Genomic DNA, 25551 nt, shown 5'->3' on the forward strand with positions numbered 1-25551 from the left:
AAGGATCTTGCATATATTTCTCTCCAATCACATTATAAAATGCAGAATGGAGGGCACTAGAGATGGACATGCGCTGCATCTCATGTTGCTTCAATTGCCTCCTCGAGTCCTCCACTTGCCTCCCTTCCTCGCGTCTTAGTCCCTCCCACTGAGGAGGCACGGGAGAGACGCGAGGAAATCATAGGAGGAGAGAGGAAACGAGCAAATGTGTTTTTAGCGGGATGAGACGCCCTTTCCTCTGAAGCGTCACATTAATTAGTCAGCTGTATGGGCAGAGTTAGCAACTCTTTCAGTGGCACGGCTTCCGGGAAGGCTGCTCTCGTGTATCCTCGGCTATAGCTCCTCAAAGATCCCTCCACGATGCTCGCTCCTCGGGGCAGAAATAAGAGCTATGAGACGGCCTTCACCGAGGAGGGACAGAACAACTTCCGGTCCAGCCGAGGACAGAGGAGCCGAGGAGCTATCAAATAAGGTTGATGAGATTCAGCCATTGTCTTCTCAACATTTTGCTGATATTAAAATGTTACATGTAGCACTGCTAAACCATCTGCGGGATCTCTTGAATATTCCCATTGGTTCCTTTGGTCTCCCAACATACGCAGGACACGTCACAGGATGTAAAATAGGCTCCTCCCTTTCTCCACTTGTTTATCATTAATAAATTGCCACTGTGTGCACAGTGGCTAGACTTCTTGGTTTTTTCCCCCTCTCAGCTGAACAGAAGCATTTTGGCTCTGTAGGCATTCAGCTGCTGCTTCTATCCACGGTAATATTTGGTGAACTGAAATAGCAGAATGGGCTTCATCTTACAGATCACCAACACTACGAGCGGCCAATAAGTGAAGAGTGCAATGCTCACGCTCGCCTTGGTTCTTATTCGGTGTGACACACTCGCCCTGTTTGTCGTCCAGCCTGCAGCTGGCGGTGGAAGTGCTGATCATGCTAAGTGGCATGTGGCTGGGATGCAGAAAAACACGCTTGAGTTGTTCTACCTTGAAATTTGCTTTTGCTCTTTCAAAGAGAAATAATAGACAAGGGGGGAATGCGAGACTTTCCAAATGAGAGGAGTTATAGAAGCCCTATTTTTAGATTTTAATCATGTCTCCATGTATACACCAATGATAACGTGTATACTGATTGGGTATAAGGATTTTTTTGTTTTTGTTTTAATAAGACAGCTTTTACAGACTAATTATGCATCACAGCTAAACTTGGTAGGGATTGGCTACCCTCTCTAAAATGATCACTTCAGTCATACAGCATTTGAAGTAGACAGCCTCGGTTTACCTGATTTAAATAGAGTAGAGCAGGTATTTTGGATGTCCAGATTACTTGACATTAAAGTCCCATCTTCATTTTCTCCACAGACAATGTTAGGTATAATATGTTCTATAAATAGGGCTATGAATAATATATATACAAACCCCATGTACAGAGTTTAGTATTTTAATGCCCTGACTCTGAGGACATACTGTAGTCTTGAATTGAATAAATACCAGAAAAAATACCTTTTTAATAAACTATGCTATTTTTTAACCTCATGACGAACGTAAACATGTTTGCAAACATGAGTCATAGAAAATACTTTTTTTTCAGCCTGTAAAACACACAACACACACACATACACTCGCACATGTCTGGAAACAGCCATCTGTAGACACAAACACACTTCATGGCACACACTCTGAAGTGAAAATCACATCCCCGTTCTACCGGGAGTGGAAACTGTTGTGTGATTATGATGAACTGGTTAAACTGCAATTACGCCGGCGAGCGATGGGAGAGGAGACGACAGCAGTTTAGACGACAATTTGGGAGGCGGCTGCCGTGGCTGCTGCAGCTGGGGCCTGTTTTAATGCAGTAATTGATAGACTCTGCCAGTCACTAGTGGGTTCAGAATTAAAACTCAAATTATCATCATTAGAGACCCCACTAATTGCTGCATCAAATGCACATCAGCGTTTTTGTTTTTCATTATAAAATTACACTTGTGTTATCAAATTTCATCAGCTGCATTGATGGCGTCCACTAAGGTCTTGTCAGTGATTTGAGGAGGATTATTTTCCTCCCTCGTCAGCCTCCTCACACAATCCCAGATCAACGTACAGCCAGTTAATGAACATGTGATAGATGTCTGTCAGATGGGGGCCCCAAAATCCCTCTCTGGTGTTGATACACACCATAAACACAATGCAATCCCGCTTCACATAAATGCAGTACACACAGGCTGACAACATTCTCGTTTGGATGACTTATGAATCAGTGGGAATGGTAGCTGTGTCCATTGAATGGCTAATAAAGTCCACTCAGTGGTAACGTGTGCATTCATTGTGGTGATGGCTCTGTACCTTTTCAGATCATGCTGACAAATAAAAAGGACTTGATCCACATACAGACAATGGTGAGGATGGTAAAGGATACCCTAATGTACAAGAATCATCATTCATATTTTTCTCTTCAAGACAACATAGAATCCACAAGATCAGTGCTTCTCAACCTGGGTGTTAGACAATATAAGATTTTTGGTATGTTGGATTGATTGCAATGTACCCTAAAACTTGCCTGGGTTTAGATAACTATCATAGAATACTTATGGGAGAAAGAACAAGACTGCACAAACTCTGCAGGTGAGATGGAGAAAGAAAATGAAAGCAACACACAAAAAAAAAAATCAACATGTCAACATGGCTCAACCCAAAAGAACAGGGGGCAAAAACATCAAACTTAATGGATACATTAAATGGTGTTAAATTATTAAAATCAGACAAGTGAGATTAAGCGGCACCGATCAAACAACCAAACACACTGCTTTCCACACAGGATCGAGGTTACACATCACTCTGGAAACACAAAAGCTAAACAATTGCAACTCCTTTATCCTCACATCGCCCAAGTCTCCTTGCCCCCAGCTCATTCTGTGTCTTTGTCTGTGTGTGTGTGTGTGTGTGTGTATGGGGCTCATATAGTAAGATTCCACATAGAGCATACTGTACATACTGTAAGTATATGCTGAGCAAGCCGATCTTCCCCTAGACCGACAAGTACTGGGTGCATGTGTGTTTTTTGTGTGTGTGCCCTTGACAGCAATCCTGACCTGCTGTTATCCAGCTGTAACGCAGTGAAACGCTGAACAATCAGCCTTTGCAGTGCTGCCAAGCAGTTAGCAAGATGTAAATTAGCACATAGTCTGTCACACAGCAGAGCTAAATTGGTCAAATGTAACACAAAACCCTGGTGTGTCCCTGCAACCTAGATATCAGGCATAAATGCAAATTAAGTTCTCAATGCAAGAACGGATGTTTTGCGCATAGTAAAACTGTATTTCTTTTCTTTTCTTTTTTTTTTGCGATTTAGGTTGCACAAACAAAATTGTGAATTTTTGGGCGTTTTTTGGTTTTAAAGTGAAATGTGGGATGTTTGTAAAGTGTGACCTTCACTGTGTAATAAATATGAATAAAAGACACGGTTAAGGGAGACAAAGTACCATCATTCTTTGGAAGCAGGTGACCGAGGAAAAGCATTGCAATGCTATTTAATTGTCTATAACATAAATCTGAATTTCCACAGTTAACAGTTTGACAGCAGGATCTTTCCAAAGCGTACTACACTGGTGTGTTCAGGGTGCCGCCATTCTACACTAATAACACAAAACAATATCTGCAAGTGCTACGAACACGAGTCCTTCTTTTTCAAGAGTCTTTTTCCTCAACTAAAATCTGGCCCAATTAGAGAATATTAATGATTGTTAAATGTGCATATGCTGGAGCTGGAAAATGGGAAGGTTAATAGACAGGCAGCGTCACACGATCACATTTATCAGTTTCTATTTATCTCTCCTTGGGAGGTGGCAGGTTTACAGTAAATACCTTCTGTCCCCCTAATTTCCTAATGATGGTGATAATGATGGAGAATGGCGCAGTCATTAGCAAGGACAGGCTCTGTGCATCACTCTGTCAGCTACGTCTCTCCCAGGCCCGCAACGAGAAGTGATGGGGCCCAGCTGTTCCCCACATCCTCTCCCCAAACTGAGGGGGAGAGAGACTGAGAGAGAGAGAGAGAGAGAGAGAGAGAGAGAGAGAGAGAGAGAGAGAGAGAAGGTAAGAAAAGGACAGAGAGACAGAGAAAGTGCAAACATTGAGAGACAAAGAAGAGAAAGGAGACCTGAATAACTGCCAACTAATAGAGGACACAAAATGTCACAGGACTGTTATTAAGTAATTATCCCATTAGCTAACTTAGCTCCTAACTGAGAACATAGACAACAAAACCATCCTACTAAACTGTTCACACAGGTGTCCCATGCAAACACAAGCAAATGCCTTGTTCACTGATAGCAGTCTGCAGTACATGCTAACACTTTGGAATACACTATGTTGACAATAGTCTGCATGCTAACTCTTTGCTGAGAGCCAGTAGACTGCATGTAAACATTTCAGTAGATGCCTTATTGACTGATATTAGTCCACGAGCTAACACTAAAAAGTAGCTAAAAAGCAGCTAAAAACGGGAGCATGTCTATGTTCCCTCAGTCCTTTTTTCCTTCAACCCTATGGTTGGGTATGTGGGCTGAGGGAACAGGGCCTAATTTTGGGGGGAAATCCTTGAGGTAACATAGGGCTGAGGGAACACAGGGCCTAATTTTGATGTGGAATAAATCTCAGAAATGATGGAACATAGGGCTGAGGTAACATAGGGATAACTCCCTAAAAACTATGTTGACATAAGCATGCTTGCAAATGCTTCAGCATGCTGAGTGAAACTAGTATCATGCTAACACTTTAACTAACTTCACTTATTAGTTGCAGGCTCCTTGCTGTTACTTAGTAAACTACATTTAACACTTTGGTAGACAATATGATGAGTAATTAGTGGACTGTGAACTAATGCTAGCAAAAGCTATAATAGGTGATAGCAGGTTCATTGCTAACACTTTAGCATACCTCATGGGCAATGTATAACATCTGCTTCCGTGTAGCTACGAGGGTCCATGATGTCAGCAGCTCACGTTGGCGACAGTCCATGCAAACATCTGTGCTAACCATGTGCGGCCCAAAATCTAAGCCTACGTGGACTGTACCCACCAACTGCCCACGTGTGGAATTCATCCACATACACAGACAGCAGGTAAAGAAATGCGTGTGCATCCACTGTATGTACTAATGTGCTCTTTTGCATCTGTTTTGGAGTGTATCAGGGATTTTTATAGTAAGTGGTAAGTGATTGTAGGCTTCATATTAACACAATGTGTACACAATGCAAGGGAGACATCTAAAACATACTTTTAAAGAGGGAGCAAGTACCTAGATATATAATAAAATGGGCCGAGAATAAGCGAGGGTATTATTATAGACCACACAAAGCAAGAGAAAAAAATACAATTATATATTTTTTTATCTCCTTTCCTTTCACTCTGGCTCTCTCGCTCCCTTCTCTCTCATTGCACTTATTTTTATTGTACACGCTCCCTTTGTCCCCATCGTCTCTATTAGTAGTCCACACCACATGCACTACTATCAGCCTTGCGGAACATGTTACAATTAGAGCTGATAGCCAAATATTCCTCTTTTCCAATAGATTAATTTGAGAGCGAAGCTTATCAAGCAGGCCTTCCTTGTCCTGTGTAGCGATAGCATTTAGTAAAAAGAACGCTGGTGTGAAGTTATCTGAAAGGAAAGCAACCATTATCAGAATGGAAGTTAAACACTCTGGATCCACGCTATATACCACAGGAGACTAAAAATGAACATTTTCATTTGTCTTTCTTCTCCTATTAACAGTCATTTTTCTATTGCTAATCTTTGTGTGCTGAGTATTGAATCCTTCAGAGGAACATTTTGACAATTGGACGCCAAGGCACGGCTGATAATGCACTGTGTAAACGTAAAGTTGAATAAATTATGCCAACAAAAAAAATCTGTCTGGCTGTTTTAAAACTGGCGACGTTCAAAATTTCAAAGTCACCTCTGATGAATAGCGCAGGGTGATTAATTCATGATGGGATACGCCACCTTGTCAGGCCGAGCTCTTCACTGGGTAATGGCAACACATGCATAATAGAACAGTGGTTCTCTGCCTCCCCTCGTTGTCTAAGTGACTTCAGAGGAATTAGAAATGGAGCCATCAAATTACATCTGTTGTGTTACTTTGTTCAAACAGGAAAGTGGACCACATCACTTGGATTGTCTCTAATGCAGTGAAAGGCTGAGATGAACAAGTCAACGAGTTTGTGAAAAAGTCGGAAGTATTTCTCTCTGTCTTTCTACATTAGATCCCACTGAGGCAGTTTCTGTCAATATACTGTACATCTTTCATGCGTGAGAAAATGTAATCTTTTATATTTAATAATTGCAATACATATATAACATCTACTTTGCATAATGTCTGAACAGCTGATAAACCTGATTTTTAAAAATATTTTTTCTTGGGAAATTAGTTGAATCTGTGGATGTAGTGCAGCAGCAGCACTCCGTAATGACTGGACTCCTCTGCACATCTCTCCTTCACTAACAGAGTGAACAGTCAGTTCAGCAGTAGAGTGACCTTTTCTCTAAACCCTCCAATAACTCTCCGGCTGACAGGCCGAATGAGCAGATGATCCAGGACTCCTTCATGGTGTGTTGCGACTGCACTCAGTGCAAAATGACAAGTGAATCAAGCTTCTATTTTTACCTCAGGGTGGGGAACTTGTGTCACTCTCGACCACTGCACCAAAGAAAATCAGCCATGAAGTTTGGTTTTGGGCAATCTGACCGCTGACACCGCGGAGCTGTCACTGCGATGCCCTTCCCCTCCATCAACCAATCCCCTGCCTCGATCTCGCACCACTCCTCACACCTGACTGGCACCAGGGGTAGCGTGCCGGGGCCAAAAGTGTGATTGACACCTCGCCCGATCTTCTGTAAACACCTTGAGATCTCGGCACCTCCAGCAGGGAAGATCAGTGACTTGTGTGAAAGAGGCCTCTCCTCCTGGCCATGGCTCAAGTCTGCTGGCGCTCGCTATGATACAGCCTGACTTGTCAGAGGGAGTAACAAGATGCTGAGTGACTTAGCACCTCTGGAAATGTCAGCCCCCGAGCCGGCGGACGCCAGGCTGAGTGAAGTGGGGGAGTGCACAGCCCCCACTGGCTCAGCTGCTGCCTGTAAGAAGCAAGGAGGACGACACATACGCTCGACGAGACAAGACAAGCAGCAGAGACGAACCGGGCCCTTACGCCGCATTTTCGCCCCATTCCCCCATATTTCTGCCACGTCTTACGTTTGCTTCTCTTTATCGGAGAAGTGCATCTGCTATCGTCCAGCTGCTGCTGCGGCTGAAACAGACCTTTGCTGCCCTAGTGCCCGATGTGCAGAGGGTACGACAAAGTCCATGCGTGATGATGATGTGGGCAAAAGCAGAAACTGGAACATGCCTAAGTGACCCATTATTGCTCTGGTGAATCATGTTAAAGGAGACAGGGCGCCAAAGAGACACCCAACACAGACGGGAACTCAGTCACGGCACAGTCTGTCAGACTGCAGTTATTTACCATGTCGACAAACACATTTTTTCTCTCCTCGAGGAAACTCGAGGGATGTAAAACGCAACATGTTTAGTGCAACACATTTATAGAAGTCAAGCAGAAAGTCAGTTTGGTGAAGCATTAAGGAATCAGACTCAGTAGATGCAGAAAAGAAAGCTTTTACAAAACGAGAGAGAAGAGACACTTTGGAGCGTGATGATGCTCAGTAAAATCTAATGGGCTGTTTACTTGCCGCCTGCCGAGATCCACACTGCTACATTGACTCTTGATTTATATTTTCTGATTCATAGAGGCGCATGCATCTTACTTTAATCAAGGTTCTTCCTATCATCCCCCACTCATTCCCTCCATCTCACTGCCTGCCATCGTTTTTTTTTCCCACAATGCACATTAACAGCAAAAAAATATAATCAGTTTTATGACAGACTCTGTTTTTAGCACATGATGGGTGAATATAGCATTTTGAAAATGGCCCGTGCCTATCCTCAATCTCCAAATAGATTCGCTGGGATGGAAGGCAATATCAGCAGAGAGCACACAGTCTCAAGGGTGTGTGTGGGACCGAATTGCTGCAATCTGATGCCTGCTATTTTTCACATTTGTTAACAAAATACAATTTGAGGGAGGAACGGAATATACAGATAAGGACATAGGCACATTATTTGGTTGAGCAGAAGAATAAAGTTAGAAGTCTGCAGTGTGTCTGGGACTAAGGACAAGTTTCCACTAATAAGGACGTGTCTCACGCTGTCAAGTGTGTTTTTTAATTTCAGTAATTGTATCATGCATTTACGCTGGAAATGCAAGTGTACAGCACACTTGATTATATTGTAATAAGGCACTGACAACAGCTTTACACACATCACTGCCCCTACAATTCATCACAGTGCATTTGTCACAAAGCCAAACAATAGCTGCTACCTTTTCTTAAAGAAAGCGAACGTTGTGAGCAAAGTTTAGCTTCTCTCTTTCAGGGGTTAAGTTTCAGTTTCATTTCTTGCTGGCTGCTATTAGCTGATATATCCGAGAGGGCTAGAAGGCACAGGTTCGGCAGATTAAGGCTGGGGATTTCTCTTGACCTTTCAGCCAAATGCCATGCTGTTTGAGGTGTACAAGCATAATTAGATCTGATCATCCCAGTTACTTTCTAATCTGTGCACGGCCAATTTCTTTTTTGCATCGCAAAATCGCTGTTGTTCATTAGCAGCGTTTAAGATGTAGAGGGCACAGGCTAATGACAAGGTTGAAATAATCCTGTTGTTTCTGATGATTCCACATGATGCCCACACAACTGTTGCGTAGCTCGCCTTCAAGGAAGCCCCCTATTAATGAGGAGGACAGCCTTCTGAGGGTCCGTTTTAGTGATATACGCACATCATCTGGGAGGGTGGGGGGTGGGGGGGGTCGAGAGCGCTCTCGCAGCTAATGTAGCCGCCAATTCACAGTGACATTTGCCATTAGCTCCATGCTGAATTCGACCGGCAACAAAAGCAGAAGAAAAAGCTCAAATCATTCCCAATTAACGGAGGCATCAAACAGTGAAAATCCTAGCAGGAGATGTTATGGGCAGTGCACGGAGAAAGGTCAGGCTCCAGTGGAACAAGGCAAAGTCACAGCATTTATTAGGACTAATGAGCGCTTTCGTTAGACCGAATTAACGCCGGTACACAAGCAAAATAATAAATAAATAAATAAAGGAGGCTGAGCGTCGCATTTGTTTTGTCACACACACACACACACACACACACACACACACACACACACACACATACACACACACACACACACACACACACACACACATACACACACACACACACACACACACACACACACACACACACACATACTTGACTGTCTGGCTGACAGACTGACCCAGACACAGACCGAAAATTAATAATGTTAGATTTGTCAAATTCAACAGTGATACCTGCTTTTTAAAGTGCCATTTGAGCCCTATAGTAGATGCAACAAGAGACTCATACATTTTAAACACTTCAACAATATCATTAAAACAATAATCTAAAAATACACCTGATTCATAATTAAACCATTTTATTCAACAGCCAGGATATTCTACCAGGACTTAAAACGCACAATTCATGATCCAAAAGTAAATAATGGGCCTGCTATAAACATACCTAAAATCAAAGTTTTAATGTTTAAGAATGCTGTAAATACATCAGTCGTGTCTGTTTTGGTAATATTTTCTGGTACATTAAAATGTCTTTACACTGTCTCCTTCTACCCAAACCACCTGAGCCTCCTTTTACAATCACCTCATTCTACTAATGAGCCCTGAGCCCTTGAATAGAGGACAGAGTATTTATTGAGATATTCAGATGGATTCTCCACTTGTCTTTCCCCCCCTTCTGAAATGATGGAGGTGGAGAGATGTAACGGAGATTGGCTGTGACAGCAACAAAATGAGGCTAACGAATATCCTAATGAGGAAATGCCAGCCATGTTCCGTTGTTCCAACCACACCAGATAGCTGGCCTTGACAGAGACCAACCCAAGCTGCAGCAAAAACTCTAACTGACCTCTAACGGAAACACCAGCATGCTTAGTACTTTCTACACGTTTAGTACTAATCCTTAATGTGTTTGTGGATCAAGAGTTTGTTCAGAGGTAAAACAGCCTAAACGTTGTGCATCAGTGATATGGATTTAGATTTTAGTGTTGTATTGGGTTTCAAAACAGGACTAAAGCTACAATTTTGTTGTTCCATTTTGTTTCAGTAATTTCTGTCAATCGCAGCGCTGGAGTATGGTCTGGCAACACCACCTATCTATTCTGGGATAGGGGAAAAAGCACTCTGGCTTGTTTGTATTTCTTTAAACCAATCATAACCGTCCTGGGCAGCGCTAAGCCCCAGATGCAGTAACGGTGCCCTTGCTAAATAGATAGGGGAGATAGGGAAAGGGGAGGAACATCACACACTGTATGTCAGACTTTATCCCAGAATTGTACATCCGTTGAGACTAGTCCCTCAGTATCAAACATTCTATTTTGAACCAGCCTTTAGTGATCATAAAGGGGAAACCAAAGCAACCACAGGGCCAACTACAGGACATGTTATGTATGTGTTGAGTAGAGGACATAGACTCAGATTATATCTAATTCTAATCCTGAGTGCACTTACAGAAAAAACACCTAATAATTCTAATAATAAATAAACCTCTGTATGAGCCAAGAATTTACATATTTAGGACACATATGTTCCAATTTCTCTATTTATAGTAGATAAAAATAGACATTAATTTATGTTTTCAATCTGTAAATTCTGGTTTGGTTGCAATTGGACAATGAGAAACTAAAAACAAACCACATAAACCGAGTCAACAACGTTTTTGGATGGTTAAAATCAAAATAGAAACATAAAATATTAAAGAATACCTGAATACTTTCACTCAGTTGGATCACTACACTGACATATTGGGGATCCTCAGGAGTCACCTCAGGGACCCCTGGAAGTGCCCAAACCCCATTTTGACAACCACTGTCCCACCCAGACACATCACACTCTCCTTATATCACTCTGCTTTGTGGATTCAAGACAAGGCCCAAAAGTGGCGAGCGATAAAATTGCTTGCAGACGTCTCAAAGATCTCTGTGGAAGCTGGATTCCATTAGAGAACAACAGGGACGGGGCCCCTCAGTCCCCCAGATCCTAAAACAGCATATGACACAGAGCCTGAGGGCAGAAGAAGTAACTCAGCCTTACTTAATCCACTGGACGAGCTTCACGGGAGACAGACCCACTTAATGTGGGGCAGATATTAACGACAGTCCACTGCAGCAGTGATACCACTAATATTAATAATAATGACTTAATAAGTGACTTCGAAAGGCCAACAGCAAATTCAGACTAGAGCTGAAGTTGAGTAATTGATTCGCCAATCAACAGAACAGCAATGGATAAGAGTTATAATAAGTGATTAAGTTGTCACAGCCTCTTGACTTTACGTTTTCCATTACATAACAAGATCTTTTGGCTGTTCATCACACAAAACAAGACATTTGAATCAATTTCTAATCAGCATTTGTCATTTTGTTTTGGTCAAATGTACTATTGATTGATAGATTAATTATGAAAATCTACAAAAAAAAGTCATATATTTTCCATTTTTCCGATGTTTAGAATTGGCCACTTATTAGCAGTAATATTAATCATGGTTTTACAAAACAAATAAGTGCAACATACAGAAAGTCAAATTATAAAAAAAAGTTTAATTTACTGATTTATGGGAAGTGCTGAGCAGAAACACCACAGCAATCAGCACTTAGCAACAAGATGGTAACGCAAGGATTCCACCGGACGCAAATGTGCCGCAGTTTTGTTCTATCCTTTGTTGTGCGTCGCACCACACTCGGAGCGTTTCAGAAGTGGAACTTTTTGCCTGCCCAACTAGCAGATTTTGTTGATTTGGTCATTTTTCCTGGCTATTTGTGCCTTTACCATACAACTACAGTCCACATAGTTAATTGTTTCTATTTTGTCTGTTTGAGATGTGTTTATTGTTGTTATTTCCTACTTTGTTGTGCTGTGTAGCATACAGACAAAGTTAATGGCCTATTGTTAAAAAGTCCAATTATGAACGACATGGATCAAAGATTTGTGGCTGTGTTTTGGTTGTTAAAGTTAGTGTAAGGTTATATTCATTTAACACAACAGTTTCTTTTGAAATAAAGGCTATTAAAAAACATGGGAAGAGCACAGACTCTAGGTGCTTGGTAATACGAAAGTCCTCATGATGTATGACTGATGTATTAGTGATGTGTCTTTACACTGCTTGTTTGTTTTTAATGGACTAAGCCAAAGTGCATTGTATTGTATGTACTACATTCGTCTTATTTTTATAATCTCTCTCTCTCTCTCTCTCTCTCTCTCTCTCTCTCTCTCTCTCTCTATATATATATATATATATATATATATATATATATATATATATATATATATATATATTAGTTAGAGTTATTAGTTATTATTAGTTATATATTATTAGAGTCTTTGTTTATGTTACCAAATCCTATTTAGCAAAACTGTTCACCGATCAAGTTTGTGAAAGAGAAAGTCCAGATTTGTGTTAATGAGACTAAACATACTAAAGGAGCAAGAAATGAAACCTGGAGGGTGTTTTACTGTAAAACCTTCTATAGCTTATGTGCATCCTGATGCTGAGACGAACATGTTGAGGTTAGGGTGGTATAGTAGTAGGAGGAGGAGGGGATGTGGGGGTGGGGGTTATGGAAGGGTTGGCATATGGTCATATGAGAGGCACTATCACGAGTTGGAGAGCCAAAGCCTTGCCTTGTGTATGATATGCACCGTGGCAAGAAACATGGATTACGTGTTTATGAAGCGTCTACTGTAGGTTGTATACATGGGTGGTGGATGGGTGCAGGGTGTAGGGTAAGGGGTGGGGGGTGGGGGTTATGGTTTGGGGACATGTGACGATGGCCTGAATTGAAAAGAGCCACCTTTTGATTTTGGACGGGCCCTGTTCCTGGCAGGCTGGCCGGCCATAAGGCGGGGTGGGGCCTGAGGATAATGGCAGCAGAAGGGAGAGGAGGCCGACAGCTGGCGAATTCTGCCCCAATATGTTTCCGTGAAAGAGGCGAGGAAATTTCAGAAGACGCGATGCCCGAACGACACGCTCGGCGGCAAAAGGGAAGATTAAAAATAAAATTAGTTAACATCTTGCCCGTTTCACCCCACGATGCACATTTCAGCGCAGGAGGGGGAAGGGGAAAATGATGGCAACGGCCATTCACATTACACCAACAACCAAAAAAAAAAAACCTTACAGTTAATTAGAAGAAGTCATGTGTCACCTCCTGAAGCTCGTTCAGCACACACAGATGTGGCCTGGAGTGTTTTAAGCCACTTTCCATCATCCCTCTCTCTCTCCTCCCTGCATACATATCCTGTTTTCCCATCCTAAGCATATTGTAAATCTAAAATGCAAATGACTCCATCTTTTTTCCCCATCTCCTTTCTTTTTTTATGTATTTTTTTCTACCTCCAATCACCGTGCCTCTAATGAGGTGTAAAATATGTGCATTAATGACAGAAAAGTTGTTTAGATCTCGGGGAGAGTTAATTGGTTTTAATCACAGCCTACATCCATCTGGTTATGCGAGACAACAAACTACTTCATCCTGATGCCTCATTAGACATATTGTGAGGAGACTAAAGGAAATGCTTGCTCGTCTTTAACTAGCTTCGCTTATAAACAAGCATTATTCAGCTTCAGAGAATTTATGATCGGGATGTGCAGATAAACCCTAGTCCATGTGCTCTTTGACCAAAACAGACAGACTGGTATCATGTTAGTTTTTTTTACATTGTCTGACCGTTGTCATTTGTTGTACTGCTCTTTATCTCTTTCTTAAGGTGACCATGACATACAATTTATCCTTTTACTTTAATGTGTCTTAATTGGAGATAATTAAGAAACTGCATCATGTTTCAGTCTGGTAATGTTTCTCTGTGAGCTGTCAAAACAAACCCAGGCCTGAAAAATCTGAGCAAGCAAGAATATTTGAAAAAAACTCTTTTGTTTTCATTAACACCTAACGCTGACTTTCTATCGAGCAAAGCACTTCAGCCCAAATTTCCCGAGTTGAGTTGCAGAGTTTCGAAAAAATACAGACTACTGTTAATTTACACAAAAGTATGTTGAACAATAGCATACATACTGTATTGAGTATATAGTGCATAGTATGCGATTCCGAACGCAAACCTTGTTCTTACATAAGCTTCAAGTCTTCAGAATTGTGTGTATGGTTCCATTTTGTGTGTGTATACAATAGAGAAAAATTGTAATACATTAGCATTTTTTCCAGGAATGTCACGTCAGACACCCAGTTGGTAATTCTGCAAATATATGAATATTGCAATACTTTTATCAGTGGGCCATAGGCTCAATCATCATTGTATTACCCCCTTCTGCCATAGTGACTAAATTAAAAGACAGTTATTTAAATGAAAATTTAATCTGCATAAGTATAAGTAAAATAAATACTGTTTGTATGAAAGCATCAGAATCTTTCTTTGTTACTGGTATACTCAATAGGTCCAAAGGTAATTTACAGCAAATTGTGCAGTCTTTTATAATAGTTATAGGAACTGGAGTGAGATATGTTTTCATCCTTAATTACATACCAACAAAAATCACCATCTTTAACTACAGTGTTTACAGTGTGCTATAAATTGCCTAAACATAACCATAAAAAAACAAAATCATTGCCAAGTGGCCACAAGCAGATAGTGTAGGAAAACAAATCAAATATTGCAGATATGTTCGGCATGAACATTTTGCAACTCACAGACACATTCATTAAAAAGTTTCCTCAAATTGAGTTCACTGTTGCAAATGAGTTGTATATGAACAGTTTTTAGGAGACAGGGTTGCAAAAAAAGTAATAAATCTGCACTAAAAATGTGATATATTTGGCCATTGTGATGCATTAGAGATACAAAATATACCTTTTTCCCTAAAATCAAACTTTCTTACAGAAGCAGCTTAATCCAATAACAGTTCAGTACTATCAGACATGTTATTTTCAAACTAACATGATTTTTTGTTAAGATAAACATGTTGGATAAACTAAAAAAAAAAAAGACATACAGAGTTTAGTGTCATGAAGTGCCCTCTTTATCATGCATCATATCTTCAAGTGTTATCTTAACCCCCTTTTGTGCTAAACCTGACATTAACTGTCACTAAGCCTGCCTTCATATGTCTCAGCTTTCCTTTAGTTACTGATGAGAGCTTCATCTCCACCACATTCCCAGAGTGGTCACATAAGTTTAAAAACAGACATTAATTATGCCTCAGGGGAACATACATTTCGTGTCACCGCCATGAAGAGTTTCTGTTTGTGGGAAAGGGTCTCTTTAACCAAAGCACTCAGCTATCTGCTGTCTGTCTCCATCCGCTAAGCCTAAAGATGCTCTCACCATCTGTTGGCAGTGTGACCATGTCCAAAGTACCATGTTTCTGTGGATCCTAACAGGCCAAGAACTAAAATGTGTGAACTGCAGGCCTGCTAATCTGAAGTGTTGATAAGAGGCTTGAAAACATACCACGTGTGACTTGCACCATAAAAACTACGAGTTCACTGGGGATTCAGCCAAGATCCAGAGGGACTCAATATGCACCTTAGGGTTATTTAAACACATGAATCCCTAAAGAATTCCTTGCAATACCGTCTTTATTTTACAAGTAGGGATTTAAAGTTTTTTTAAAGCTCTTCTACATTTTATCGTTGATGACGCCTGCTTGTTAGTTTGAAGATCTAAAACTTGACCTCACACGGAGGGATGTCAACCTAAATGTATTTTTTATTTTTTTTTCAAACTGAAGGAGCAAACTTTATTGCAGATGACATTGCATGTGGGAGAAGATGGGATCTGCAACTAGGTTTACCCATGTGCCTCATTAATCATTAGCATTTGGCTGAGAGGCTGCTTTATATGCCGCTATGATTCACATTGTCACTTACTGTAGGCCATCTTCATTTAATGCTATGGGTTTCTAATGAGTTCTGTTCAGATGAGAAAACGGAAATGGTTTTGCACAGGTGTAGCCTCACTTACAGTCACTTTTTTTCTATCCAAACTGCAGTAAAAGTTTCTATGTTTTTTTTATTTGTAATAGTTACCGAAACGTGTTTCTGAAAACATTTTAAGCGAGAAATAGGCCATGCAGTTGCTGAATCTGTTCAGATCGACAAAGGTCAGTTTAAAAGATTTTTGTCAGATTTTGAGAGACTCTAGTCACGCTCATTCCGCTCCCCGTTTCCGGGTTAGCACTCTACCAATCAGAAGGGTCATTTGAGTCCGACTGCAGGCAATGCCCGCCCCGCCGATTATATATGTCAAATCGAACAGACTCGAGTCACTGACCTCACCAGACTATCAACGGCCGAATATCGTCTCTGTGTGTCCGGGCCTTTAGGATCACGCTGCCCAACTACAAACAAACTAGAGTTGCATGAATGAACAAGCCGTTTAATTATTGAAAAGTTTGTAAATACCGTTATTCCAGCAGGATGTCAGCACAGAATCAAAACTAATCTGATTCCAGTTTCTCTAACTTTTAGAACTTCACTTTACTGTAAATTAAAATTGTAATCATTTTTTATTCTAAAAGTTACAAGAAAGACAGCTGAATAACAACCTTTGTTTTTTTGTGTTGGTTATGACAATGTTATAACAATATATAATTTCCTGGATTAGAAAACAAAATTGCAAGGTAATGTAATCCAGGCAGCAATTACGCTTCCCCTTAAACATATTTAGCAAACATAATTGATAGCATATTTATACATTTTGTAGAAGAAATTGTTGCTTTTTTAAAAGCTGCTGTATTTGATCTTTTCCTCCCCTACCAGAGGCTCCAGGTGGGAGGGAATGTACGATACAGTAATTTTCTGTGAGGATGATATTGTATTGAAAAGCAAGGTAGCAGCAGCATTTCAGCTAAAAAACACCTGCTCAGAAATATAATGTAGGATGAAATTCAGAGTCCATATGTACTGCATACATTGAGTACTTACACAACAATTAAAGTCCCCAACCCTTAAAATTAAATTGCCTTTATATGTACATATTCTCTTTTGTCAGCTGTTGAGTCAAACATATGCAAGTTAAACTGGAGTCATTTACAGCTGAGGTGATAAAAACGTGAACAGTTTTTGTGTCTAAATAGTTAAGAATACTGCAGGTTTTAATCAGTACAAATGATATAGGCACAACAACAAGCTGTCTGTAGGATAAAAGCACAAAAGAAAATACTGAAGCAGAGGAAGGAAAAGGATTTCTATACGTTTTGTAATGCAGTTATGAGGCCTGTTTGTTGTTGTCCAAGACATTCTGTCTGATTAGAAAAACATACATGTTAATTATAGAAATCAGTATAGTTGCAGGCTTGTGTGGGATAAGAAAAGTTGTGCAATTTACTGATTTGCAGGATGCAACAGTTAAACCAGCAGCAGCAGTGATGGAAATTGCTGTGGTAATAATTAAGAAGACCTTAGCATATTTAGCTAAATTAAGCAGCTGGATTTACAGCATCACTTTCTGGCTAATTCCCCTTGCATCCTTATGTGTAGTGTCAGAAATACTCTCTCAGTGTTTACATCTCGTTTCCCCGCTCATTCATTCTGATTGACATTTCTAAATCTATAGGGCCTGAGTGCACCGATTCCCCAACAAACCACAAATTGTACAGCCAGAAAATGATGTGTGGTGACGATCATTATCGAATACTGAACTTTGACATCTAATCATTAAAAAAAACAGTATGCAAGTGGTATTGATAATTATCTGAGGGAGTTTCAGTGTGTGTGTGAGTGTGTGTGTGTGTGTGTGTGTGTGTGTGTGTGTGTGTGGGGGGGGTATTTCTCAAATGCATGTTAGTGCAGAATGCTAATCATTCTCAACTGTAAAAGGCCACTGTAGGTTTAGGAAGGATTAATAATAATCACATCTATGAATAAGAATTCATCATATAAAAAATACAGTTTACAGTAGTTGTGTCTGGTTATTCTGATGTGCGGTTTCCACAAATGTAAAACTATCATGCCAGGGAATATACTAATTGTCTGGATCACGGTGAAGGCCTCCACTCAGACAGGATGAATATGTCCTTGCAACAGTGTTGCATCATGGGAATGGATGTGTTCAAAAGGTTGATGGGGAGGATCCAGGCTAACACCCAGAGAGAGCACTGAGGCTGCAAAACCACAGTGGATTTTTACATCTGTCTGGCCTCATTGCTATGCATAGAGCCCCGAGCCACATTTCTCTGCTTCCACCTAGGGGTAGAGCACATTGGCAACACCACCGCGCTGACAGATTACCGCCCTAAACAGTGGTGCCTCCGCCAGTGAGAAAAAGGCCTGCCAGCAACAGCTGTCCTTTAGCATTGGAAATGCTAAGTTCTCCTTTGACGAAGACCTAACAGGAATGAGTGTCAACAATGCTTCGCCCTGGAGTGGTTGCTAACATCTTGTAACTTTCTGTGCTCCGAACCACTTCTGTTGGATACTTTTACATCAACACAGCAGTTGAGTTGTAATATGTATGGTAATTTTTCATTTTTTGGCCCCTCTGCTGCCTGTTGTAGAGGATAAAGAAAAAAAAGAAAAAAAACACAGTGTCAACAGTGCTCTTGAACTTGAGCGGTGCGTTAGCCGGCTGCTATGCAAATGAGGTCGGAGGAGAGGAAAGCAAACAAATCTGTTAATTGATACATCCCGTCAGTGAAGGGCCTCGAGGATTACCTGGAAGAGCTGGAGTGTCATCGTCGGATGGCTGTGACACACTGCAGGAGTTTAAAGTGCATCTAATGGGGATGTTAGCGGTCGTCCTCTACAGGCTAATGGCAACCATTTTGTTGGCTGTGGAGAGGTGCCCGAGCTGTCGAGGGCCAGGCATTTGGAGTGACCGAGGTGACCCCAGCATACAAGTGTGCGGGTAAGTTCAACAGCCTCTCCAGAAAAAAGCCGTCCGTGGCAAGAAGACACTAATTAAGGTAACATGGGCGGCTAAGTCCCACAAGTGTAGCACACAGTTGGAGTGTATACTGAACCTTGTCATGTAGGTCACTTTGGAGCTTTTAGCAATGCTATGCATATTAATGGACCTCTGCCGCAGCAGTCACTGCCTCGGCGCTCATGGGGTGTTTTGTGTACTAACTGTGGGGCTCTTTTCTGAAACATATGCATTGCAAATTGAAATTACGGCTGGTTAAAGTTAGCACAGGTCCCTGTGGCATTTAGCCATAACAAAAATAAGAGTACATGATGCCGAAAGAATCATGAGTTACTCATGGATGAAATTATTACAGTAAAAAAAGGTTAGGGAGATGACCATATGCTTAGTAATATGGAAAAAACACATCTGCCATATGATTGAAAACCAAATAAATTCAGGGTCTGTGCAATGTTTGTGTGTTTCAAGCAACTATTTACCTAAACATCAGGTGGCTTGTTGACTGCATGTTAAAGATATAGGCCACAGGAGTTGTCAATGAGTCCATATGGTTTGACATTCGCAAAGGCTCACGGCACTTCTGTCGTTTGGTTTTAGAGATCATGAAGTAACACAGAATGCTGGGAGAGAGTCAGTAAGAAATGAACAACTTTCAAAGCTACTGAATACAATAATATTTCAGACAATAGTGTGCTTCCAACTTTATCCCATTCCTGATTCAACACGACAATGCCCCTGTGCATAAAGCCAGGTCCGTGAAGAAATTGTTTTCCCAGTTTGGTGTGGAAGAACTTTACTGGCCTGCACAGAGTCCTGACCTCAATCCCCATCCAACACCCAGACCTGATCACCCAACATCACTGTTGGAACTTACTAATGCTCGTGTTTGAATGGGTTGAATGGGAGCAAATCCCTGCAGCCAAGTCAAACTCTTGGCAAAAGAATTCCCAGAAGAGTGGAGGCTGTAATAGCAGCATGGCCCATGCACACAGAAGAGGAAGTCTTGGCTGCTTATCCGCTGGCTACACCGGAACCCCACAAATATTGGCCAGAATTCTGCATTTAAAATAAAATTCTGGTAGTTTCAGATGTTTGTCTTTTTGCACATATTTAAAATGTGCATTAAAATGGGTGAATGGAAACGAATGTACATACATGTTACACATGCAATACACGTTAGATCAGCATTAATTGGGACTTTTACTTTACAATACACTAATAAATACATGGGTTGAGTCAGCAGTCAGGAATGTGCCATAAAGCTGCATGTGAAGCTGTTCATCAGGTGTCCTATGACTGCCGATTTGACCCACAGTGTCTTGATATCCTTCAGTTCAGTGGCATGCATGTGGCACGGATCTTCAGCTGAGCCTCACAAATCGTCTGCCGCAATGTCAGTCAAGCCTTGTTTACAGATATCCAACATCCTTTCCTTCTCGCTTGGCTGTCTCGGTGCAAAGTCGGTCGGGGATGTGTGATGTACATCATCGGTAATCAGATAAGTTGGGTACCATCCTCCTGCTTTCTCTCCAAAACAACATGTCCGCTGAACTGAAAGCCAGAGTGCAACTGTCACATTAGCAGCCAGAGAGTACTCACTCTGCTACATGCCTGGTAAACAAACCCCGAAAGATGTTTTGCATGACAGAGTGACGGCTCTTTCAGGCGAGGCCAGAGCGTCGCCGGAAAAAGCCACCATCCTCTCCTCTCTGTTGTCTGTTGAAACTCTTTAACCAATTAAAATGTCAGAGCAGGGCGCATATTTGAATATGCATGACAGAATGTTGCATTTATGCAAAAAAAAAAGGGTTGAAACTGCTAATTATGTGGTCAACAGTCTATCACTGAGCTGTTTTACCTTCTATTTTAATTCGCACATGAATTCTCTCCTGGATTTTTATCTCACATCGAATCGTGTACGCTTTCAAGTGTGCTGCTTTAATGAGGCATTTCATAATCACTGAAAGGGATTCTGTCAAAGAATAGTGATAAAACCTCCCCGATCCCAACTAACTGTTGTTTGTCACTCTTCATAATGAGCCTCGGCCTTGTTAGCTTTCCTTTTCCTGTAGATCATAATAGAGTCGTCACAGTTTTGTCACCTCCCCATAGCTATGTTCTCATGTGGAGGCGACACTAGGCGGTTAAAGTTATCACTTGATGAGGTTTTGCTTTGAGCACTCTGGCAAAGTTGGACAATTATTTTTGAATCCCTGGGCTCTCAGAGGAGCGAACATGACGGAAACAGCCAATTACAGAATGTGATTTATTAAATTGTAAAAAAAGAAGAAAAAAAAGAAGCAGTGTTTGTGAGGTTATTGGAAATTTCATTAGGCGAAATAGATGTTTATTGTATTATGTATTCAGTGCGTGACTGAATGACTCATGCAATTATAGTCATGAACTTAACACTACATTAATGTAAATATTTAATCTATTCTATCAAATTCAGAAAGTACAGTTAATCAAACTGTTTCTGACTAGTCAACACTGACGATAACAAACCAGCAGCCCAAATTCAGCACAAACACAAAGTATTTACCCAATGTCAATTCCACAACCACAGGGCATCCCACAGCCCAGCTGGGACACTGAAAGCCTTCTTCTCTGTTTCTGAGGTAGGGAGAAAAAATTCCAGTCAGACCCTGTGCTGCTTGCCAAAAACACTGCTCATCCAAAGTCATTTGCAGCAAAGTCCATTATCATCATCACTTGTGGTGATGAATTCCCTATGATGGTGGCAGGCCCGCAGCAGCCTCCACTCATAATGACATTCTGCTCTTGTTGGCAGTCACTCCCCGTCAGATGGCTCATTCCCAACAGCCAGCGTGTCAGACAGAGCACACACACAATACTGGGCTGGGCCTTGCCGCCAGAAACGGGAATGGCGCTTGAAAGGCAGACTTCATTTGTGGGAAGGCCGCAGTGTTCAGTCTAGTCAGCATGTTACTTTTAACGTAATCATCTGTGACATTCTGATACAAGAACGTTTTGTTGCGCGTGTCTCTCATGTTTTTATTTTAAGCTTTTTACTGTTCTAAACAAACACTGATGTGCAGGTATTACCAGGGGGAAATCCTCTGGTACCATAGACTGTTAATATGACAAAGCATCCGGTTCGGTGAAGTGCTGCAAATGTGGAAGTGCCTTAAACCTGCATTCTATCTGAATTCCAGCAGGGGGTGACACGTACAGTTGCAAAAGGAGTTCGGTTTCTGTAGAAGTCTATGAGAAAATGACCCACTTCTCACTTGATTTATTACCTCAGTAAACATTTCGTATGCCATTATTAGCGTGTTATCAAGATGCATACTCGCTTTTTAGCGTGTTTATCAACGTCGTTTGGCCTCCATTGAGTTACATTACCTTGAGATTGCGTGTGAATTGATGCCGTAGGGAGTAGCATGAAAGGGCGAATTGCTGCGCAGGGAGGTTGGTTGGGGTGGCGGATGGGTAAAACACAGGAGTTTGACCCAGGAGAGCGGGGTTTGTGTCCCGTGTGTGGCGTTTCTTAAAGCCAACCCCTAAACCCAAACCCGTTGTTCTTTTCCTAAACTCAACTGTCGCTTTCTTCTTTTCCTAAACCCAACCCCGTTCTTCTTTTCCTAAAGCCAACCCCATTCTTCTTTTCCTAAACCCAACCTGGTTTTCTCTTCCTAATCCCAACCGTTTGTCCATTTGTTGTTTTCCTAAAACCTGCGTGTGACGTAGTCTCGCGATAACACATAGCCTCACGATAACACGATGCTGTAGAACGTGCCACTTGGCGTGTATGTTTACTTTGTGACGTTGCAGACTGCCGTCCGCTGTATAAAGCGTAGACATACACGCGGATAGTTCATAATGCGTACAGATAATATGCCACTTGGCTTAAGAAAGTTGGCGTGTATGTTTACGCGAAGTCATGATACCACGTTGCATAATGAGTTTATGGTCTCAATCGCTAGTTTTAAGTCTTGTGCAACACAGAATGATGTTCATTTTTTGAATTATGGTCTCGTTGATTTTAAAATGTCGTCACATCTGCAACCAGGATGGCTGCGCCCGTAATAGCAAACTTGACAACTCATAGCAGATCTCCACAAACCTATGGGGGACGTCACACATGTTCTGTCCATTACTATTAACATTCTATGTCTGGTACACAGGAAGAGATGTAAATTCTATGACACATTTACTTCCAGTTTGTATGAGCAGCAAAATCATCAAAACCATCATGGCTGAAATACAGAGATTGAAAAGATGATGGATGAATGATGGATTAAATGATGTCAAGTCTCCAATCTTCATCATTGTCAATGAGCCTAAGGGTGACATGAAAACAACTCTATGTCCAAACAGAAGGCTGATATTGGATGAGTCTGTAAAACCTCAGATTAGCTTCAGTGAAAACTTGTTTTAATGTGCTACACAATGTTTTAAACACAATTTCTTTCTCTGCTCATGGCAACTATGGCTAATGTTTGGGATGTGGTTATGGCAAATAAAATATGGTTAAGATACAGTAAAGGTAAAACACTAATGTTAAATTCTGAGAAAGACTGCAGTTACGGTCTAAGCAGTAAACATGAACTGTTAATGGGATAAGAACTACAGTCTCCAGCATACACTGTAATCAAACAATATTAAACATCCTGCATAGCATGTACTGCACACAGGGCAGAAAACAATTGTAGCTTTATCAAACAGCCCCAGTGCCAAGTGGAATGAAATTCAATAGCCACAGTAGACGTGACAACACACGTTTCTCTTTAGCTTCGGATTTCAATTCCTAATCCTACATGAACACTAAATATAGACAAACAAAAATAAGTATCAGACTTAATATTTAAACTTGTTATGGAGGATGAATGTGGCAGATAAAAAGTTACACATGCAGGTGGATGCTTCATGGTATTTGGCCATCCGATCGAAACGTAAAGAGAGACATTGTAGATCTGAAGTTCGTTCAGTTAAGGGAAAGGGAGGGACAATGATGAGCTTCCCTGATTTCACTGCTGGACCAAATTAAGGTTGATGCCCCATGAAAAGGAATGTAAGAGGAGCTGCAAGGCCAATAATATTTAAAGCACCATGCGACTAAGTCATCACTTCGGAAATAAAACAGCTCTGTGGACACATGGTGAGTCTGCTCGCTCCAGTAGTAAGACTCAACAACTCTGTATAACAAATGACGCTGCCCTTTAAAAAGACCTCTAGAGGCACATTTTTAAGGGGAGGTCAGATTGGGTCTTTTACTGGCTGCTTGTTTGCAGCAACATACAAAACTATAGAACAAAACTTTAGTAGTATAGTACTACAAAAATGGTATTGTGAGCTCCAAGGTATAGCACATGAAAATATATGTTGGACATAAGAGTTTAAACTTGAAACTTTTCTGTTTTTTATAAAGTTATAGACAAGGTATTTACATTTTAAGACTATAAACACCAGAAAACCACAATATCTGTCTCTTAAATTAGTAACTCATGCCCTAAAATTACAAACAATCCCAAAGGAAGAATTAGCTTTTTAAGCTTCTATGCAAAAAGGCCCTGACTACCCTGACAACAGTTTTAGGTTCAAAAGCTCTATTTATTTACAAATTTTTAAGATTGTTTTGAGTAACACACAACCCTGACATATGAAATTAGGAAACATATGACAACTTAGCAAACAGTTGTCTATAAACTCATCAAACAGACACAGAGTAACATACAGTAAGCATTACTTTGGAGTTGAATGCAAGTGCAATATTCACTCCTTGTTGCTATGGTTTAATCTCCATAAACTCTGGGGGGTTTAAGTGACACTTTTCCACTTACATGTAGTCATTCAAATACTTGCTACTAATTAGTAGAGCTTTAAGGGTATAGTGTGAAATGCATATTTGATATAGCTGGGCACAATAACAGCACAGGATATCATGACAAAAACAAAATGTAATTTTCCGTCTTCTTTTGAGATGATAATTAAAGATTGACTTGTAAGATAAAATAGGAAATCCTGGGAGGTGCAAAGCAAGATGGCTGAAGGTGACTCTAAGCCCGATTTTATCGGGGGATTCGGTAAACAAGAGGCCTGGCAAGCGCAGCCCTCGGCTGTTGACAACTGGTGATGGTGACCAGGTGGGATATGTTATCCTAACAGTCTGGAACTCTTGTGAATTATTTGCTGATAGATATAAACAGCTGTTATTCTTGGTAATGGAAAGCAATTAGAAACATCTGCATACTTGGCTGTGAGCGATGCCTCCGAATGGCGGCCGTGGCTCCCAGGTGCCACTGGGAAATAATTACATCATCAGGACGGGGGCCGGGGCTGGAGGACTGCTAGTGATCTGTGAAGAGCAAGGAGGAGAGCCCAAAGAGGGAGTGGGACACGGACACACGGACACACAGACACACACACACACACACACACACATTGTATTTGTCAGACTTCTTAGGACTTACTGTTGATTACATTTAGACCTCCAACATTTCCATTGATCCTACAGTAGCCTAATCCTTAAACCCAAGACCTATCCTATAAAACTATC

General features: G+C 41.1%; 1 long non-coding RNA gene across 4 annotated transcripts in view; it reads right to left on the reverse strand.

Annotated features, from left to right (window-relative positions):
- LOC116054457 overlaps positions 1–25551 on the reverse strand; it is an 87561-nt gene that overhangs the window by 6307 nt on the left and 55703 nt on the right. For 3 of the 4 annotated variants that reach the window (XR_004896307.1, XR_004896308.1, XR_004106073.2), the window contains one exon: positions 25246–25350. This is a non-coding gene — a long non-coding RNA (uncharacterized LOC116054457). Of the gene's footprint in view, positions 1–24438; positions 25351–25551 lie in introns of those variants that run through there. The other variant, XR_004896309.1, reaches the window with a different exon arrangement.

Source organism: Sander lucioperca, chromosome 2 (assembly GCF_008315115.2).
Source record: "Sander lucioperca isolate FBNREF2018 chromosome 2, SLUC_FBN_1.2, whole genome shotgun sequence".
Lineage (NCBI taxonomy): Eukaryota > Metazoa > Chordata > Actinopteri > Perciformes > Percidae > Sander > Sander lucioperca.